This window comes from Argopecten irradians, chromosome 13 (assembly GCF_041381155.1).
Source record: "Argopecten irradians isolate NY chromosome 13, Ai_NY, whole genome shotgun sequence".
NCBI lineage: Eukaryota > Metazoa > Mollusca > Bivalvia > Pectinida > Pectinidae > Argopecten > Argopecten irradians.
Genome location: NC_091146.1, coordinates 28,928,865 through 28,934,917, shown reverse-complemented (window position 1 = coordinate 28,934,917; position 6,053 = coordinate 28,928,865).

Genomic DNA, 6,053 nt, shown 5'->3' with positions numbered 1-6,053 from the left:
TGCTCCTGCTTAGCGTTCAGCATACAGGGAGTGGGACGACAGTAATATAGCACTATAAAAAGGGCAACAGTTCCACTATACAAGAAGACACTACTTGAATATACCGCAGTCTCTCAAAACACGCACCTCACACAACATACCGCATACATGGGAGGCCCGTCCTTACATGACCATAGCTGCTAATAGGACGTTAATTAATCAAACAAACAAGCTTTCAACATTAGATAAACAATATCATTGTGTGCCAGGTACATCCGCACCAAGTGAACGCATATATTTTCCTGTGCAGGTGATATTTTAACAGCCCAGCGTAGCACACTTTCAACTATTGTACTACAAACCATTTGATGAGTAAGGCTATTTTGTTTGTTTGTTAGATTAATTAACGTCCTATTAACAGCTATGGTCATGTAAGGACGGCCTTCCATGAATGTGTGTTGCGTGTATGTTGTGCGAGGTGCGTTTTTGGGAGACTGCAACCAGGGTGCCATCAGTGTTGACCAGATATATGACTATTAATAGTGATACTATGAAACACATTATATATTTACAGGCAATCTACAGTATATTATGATAACAATGCTGGTTTGTAAACGAGCGAGAGCCTACAGATGCAATGGCTGCTAAAAGTTTGTTGGGGAGAAGAGGGTGGTAGAGGCCCATTACTAAAAATACCATGTTGCCCTTGATAAGGTGCCATTCTACTGTTCGCTGTGTCGGTTCACATGCACTACAGAAACTGAGGTCAAGAAACACCTGAAAGGATATGGGGGCCACCTAAGACAGGAGGCAGATGGAGGAGACGGGAGTTCAGCCGAAAGAGGACAGGATATAGCTCTTACTGGGGAAAACGTGGTGATGCTCAGTAGGCAGGAAAGTGAGGATAGTTGGAGCGAGAGACGAAGAGAGAATCATGCAGTGCCAACTACAGCCTCAGCCCTAGCCTCCGCCCCAGCCAAAGCCTCACCTAACTCACCATTCATGGAAGTACCAGTCATAGAGGTGGACGCATCGTAGGATGCTACTGTTCCAGCCGTCGATAGCGTCCTTGATGACTTGTTGGAGTGGACAGAGACTCAGGAGGGGACAAATGAATTGCTTGACGCCGTTCCTGCCCCAGTGACAGCAGCCCCTCCTGAGGATACAATAGTACTTAGCCATTCAACAACAGCCACTACGGTACAAGAGGAACTACGTCGGTTGACGAACACCATCAAAGAGGAGAGCGGCCGCACCCAGAATGTCCTATTCCAGATACTACGTGAACTTCGCCATCAGGGCCAGACCTTGCGCTAGTTGGAGAACAGAGGCCAAAGACCAACATTCCGTAGACCATTTCAGCGACCAAGGCCGTTCTGGGACGGAACTAAATATATTCTTTTAAATTTTAAGTGTAAGTATTCAATTATTTTGTCCTATATGTAATTTTTCTTCTTGGGAAATAAGGGGTTAAAATAAGTGGGTAGGTGATAATACATGTATACAAAGCCGAAAGATGGTAAGTCACTGGCGCGCCGTAAAAATCCTGTAAACTTGGCCTGCTGCATTCATTATTTCATAGATGGTTATCTCACTTTGTTCCATGTCGTGAAACATAATCTTATTTTAAATTTTCTAAAAAAAAAATCGGCATTTTTAACAAAATATGAACGTTTTCCCATCGGAGGGGGATCCTCCCCTCTTAATAGATAGGAACGTGTAAAAAATGTGTGTCCAGTTCGGATCTGAGAGAGAACAACTTCCTCTCTACGATCTCTCCGACTGGACATTTTAGGATTAAGTGTAGGTTGTATTTTAAACAGTTTGTTTATTTCGGTAGAACACCTTTGTTGCCAATGGTGTTCGATTGCCGACTGAATTGAAGGTTTGATGTCGGTGTATGGTAGTTTCAAAACTGTTTGTGATAGGCCCAGAGCAGTCTTAGCTGCATTATCCGCCTGTTCATTCCCATTTATACCCACATGACTGGTAATCCAGAGATAAATTATTTGAGTGTTGGAAGATAATCGAAATGTTAGGATCAAAAGATCTTGGATTAGAATGCTTGGATTAGATTTCTTGATTTCAAAGCCTGGGGAACCGAAAGAGAGTCGGAACAGATGATTGCCTTTTCAAAGCGGTGTTCATCGGTGTGGTCATGAGCCAAGCCGTATGTGACACTCCTTAAAGATATAACTGATATATACACAAGGAAACGGCACCCTTACGGTGTCCTCGGATTGCTTTCCCAAACTCTTACTTCAGCAGAAGGCAGAGTTACTAAACAACTTGAAATCGAGCTAAGTAATACTACGCAGGACTACATAAACAAAAGCTGTGATAAAAATGGTAGCACGCACTAGTAGCTCGAATCAGACAAATTAGAGCCGTCAGAAAAAAGTGGGCAAATATAACAATGTACAGTATGAGTAATTTCACTTAACTCATGCAGTTACATCTTGATGTTGATCCTACAAACAGCCATGAGGAACATGACTGATCGTAGGATCGCACAAACTCGAGAAGGAGATTGGTGCTCACGTTTTGCAAAGGGTGAGGTTCCCCAATTATAGAAAAATGAGATGATCCGGATGGTATTAACACTGACATTGTGACAAAATAAAACAGATGCTTCGCACTACAAATTGTATATTGCACCGTGACCATGGCTGTTGATAGGACGTTAATCAATCAAACAAACAAACAAAAAAGTATTGCACCGCCCTTGTATGGCTTAATGACCATAAATAAGCAGAGCATCAATGGTTCTCTTTCAGACCCTCTCTCCGAGATAATCTCTACTTTAGGAGACATTGTTTACGACATCTGGGTCATCAGTCGGTTCACAGATGATGTACTTGAAGCGGTGACATTGTACAAGAACACCATGACTCCTGGTGCCATGTCGTCTTGACGTGCTTGGCATTGACTCAAACGCAAGAGCCGTGGCAGAGACATCAATATCACAATGGATGAAGTTACTTCAGCTTGGAGAAGGGGTGAAAGACCACCAGACTCTGACAAGGGCCTATTTAAAGAACGCTAAAAAGCGTTGAATTCAGACAAGAAACGTCTCGTGTTCGCGTTGGCCTTGGAAGAGGGGATCAAATTAGTAATGACCCACCATATCTACACGTTAGGAGGAAAATTCCTTAGCAATGATTTTTTGATTTTATTTAGAACTTTTATTTCGGATTATTAGTATACTAGCTTATACCGTTTTTATAGAAGGAGGATCACCTTATATGTGCATAGATAAACACAGTGATTACAATCAAAGTTTGATGCACATGAAAAGTTATTTTTTACTGATGGCACGTCCTAAAGTGTCTAACGAAGTTGGATCCCTAACTGGAAAACTAGCAAGGTCGGAATATTTTACCATTTAATCATACTAGTCATCAATCTCTAAATTCCTTCAGTAAAGTTTGTTTGATTAATTAACGTCCTATTAACAGCTATGGTCATGTAAGGACGGCCTTCCATGAATGTGTGTTGCGTGTATGTTGTGCGAGGTGCGTTTTTGGGAGACTGCAACCAGGGTGCCATCAGTGTTGACCAGATATATGACTATTAATAGTGATACTATGAAACACATTATATATTTACAGGCAATCTACAGTATATTATGATAACAATGCTGGTTTGTAAACGAGCGAGAGCCTACAGATGCAATGGCTGCTAAAAGTTTGTTGGGGAGAAGAGGGTGGTAGAGGCCCATTACTAAAAATACCATGTTGCCCTTGATAAGGTGCCATTCTACTGTTCGCTGTGTCGGTTCACATGCACTACAGAAACTGAGGTCAAGAAACACCTGAAAGGATATGGGGGCCACCTAAGACAGGAGGCAGATGGAGGAGACGGGAGTTCAGCCGAAAGAGGACAGGATATAGCTCTTACTGGGGAAAACGTGGTGATGCTCAGTAGGCAGGAAAGTGAGGATAGTTGGAGCGAGAGACGAAGAGAGAATCATGCAGTGCCAACTACAGCCTCAGCCCTAGCCTCCGCCCCAGCCAAAGCCTCACCTAACTCACCATTCATGGAAGTACCAGTCATAGAGGTGGACGCATCGTAGGATGCTACTGTTCCAGCCGTCGATAGCGTCCTTGATGACTTGTTGGAGTGGACAGAGACTCAGGAGGGGACAAATGAATTGCTTGACGCCGTTCCTGCCCCAGTGACAGCAGCCCCTCCTGAGGATACAATAGTACTTAGCCATTCAACAACAGCCACTACGGTACAAGAGGAACTACGTCGGTTGACGAACACCATCAAAGAGGAGAGCGGCCGCACCCAGAATGTCCTATTCCAGATACTACGTGAACTTCGCCATCAGGGCCAGACCTTGCGCTAGTTGGAGAACAGAGGCCAAAGACCAACATTCCGTAGACCATTTCAGCGACCAAGGCCGTTCTGGGACGGAACTAAATATATTCTTTTAAATTTTAAGTGTAAGTATTCAATTATTTTGTCCTATATGTAATTTTTCTTCTTGGGAAATAAGGGGTTAAAATAAGTGGGTAGGTGATAATACATGTATACAAAGCCGAAAGATGGTAAGTCACTGGCGCGCCGTAAAATCCTGTAAACTTGGCCTGCTGCATTCATTATTTCATAGATGGTTATCTCACTTTGTTCCATGTCGTGAAACATAATCTTATTTTAAATTTTCTAAAAAAAAATCGGCATTTTTAACAAAATATGAACGTTTTCCCATCGGAGGGGGATCCTCCCCTCTTAATAGATAGGAACGTGTAAAAAATGTGTGTCCAGTTCGGATCTGAGAGAGAACAACTTCCTCTCTACGATCTCTCCGACTGGACATTTTAGGATTAAGTGTAGGTTGTATTTTAAACAGTTTGTTTATTTCGGTAGAACACCTTTGTTGCCAATGGTGTTCGATTGCCGACTGAATTGAAGGTTTGATGTCGGTGTATGGTAGTTTCAAAACTGTTTGTGATAGGCCCAGAGCAGTCTTAGCTGCATTATCCGCCTGTTCATTCCCATTTATACCCACATGACTGGTAATCCAGAGATAAATTATTTGAGTGTTGGAAGATAATCGAAATGTTAGGATCAAAAGATCTTGGATTAGAATGCTTGGATTAGATTTCTTGATTTCAAAGCCTGGGGAACCGAAAGAGAGTCGGAACAGATGATTGCCTTTTCAAAGCGGTGTTCATCGGTGTGGTCATGAGCCAAGCCGTATGTGACACTCCTTAAAGATATAACTGATATATACACAAGGAAAACGGCACCCTTACGGTGTCCTCGGATTGCTTTCCCAAACTCTTACTTCAGCAGAAGGCAGAGTTACTAAACAACTTGAAATCGAGCTAAGTAATACTACGCAGGACTACATAAACAAAAGCTGTGATAAAAATGGTAGCACGCACTAGTAGCTCGAATCAGACAAATTAGAGCCGTCAGAAAAAAGTGGGCAAATATAACAATGTACAGTATGAGTAATTTCACTTAACTCATGCAGTTACATCTTGATGTTGATCCTACAAACAGCCATGAGGAACATGACTGATCGTAGGATCGCACAAACTCGAGAAGGAGATTGGTGCTCACGTTTTGCAAAGGGTGAGGTTCCCCAATTATAGAAAAATGAGATGATCCGGATGGTATTAACACTGACATTGTGACAAAATAAAACAGATGCTTCGCACTACAAATTGTATATTGCACCGTGACCATGGCTGTTGATAGGACGTTAATCAATCAAACAAACAAACAAAAAAAGTATTGCACCGCCCTTGTATGGCTTAATGACCATAAATAAGCAGAGCATCAATGGTTCTCTTTCAGACCCTCTCTCCGAGATAATCTCTACTTTAGGAGACATTGTTTACGACATCTGGGTCATCAGTCGGTTCACAGATGATGTACTTGAAGCGGTGACATTGTACAAGAACACCATGACTCCTGGTGCCATGTCGTCTTGACGTGCTTGGCATTGACTCAAACGCAAGAGCCGTGGCAGAGACATCAATATCACAATGGATGAAGTTACTTCAGCTTGGAGAAGGGGTGAAAGACCACCAGACTCTGACAAGGGCCTATTTAAA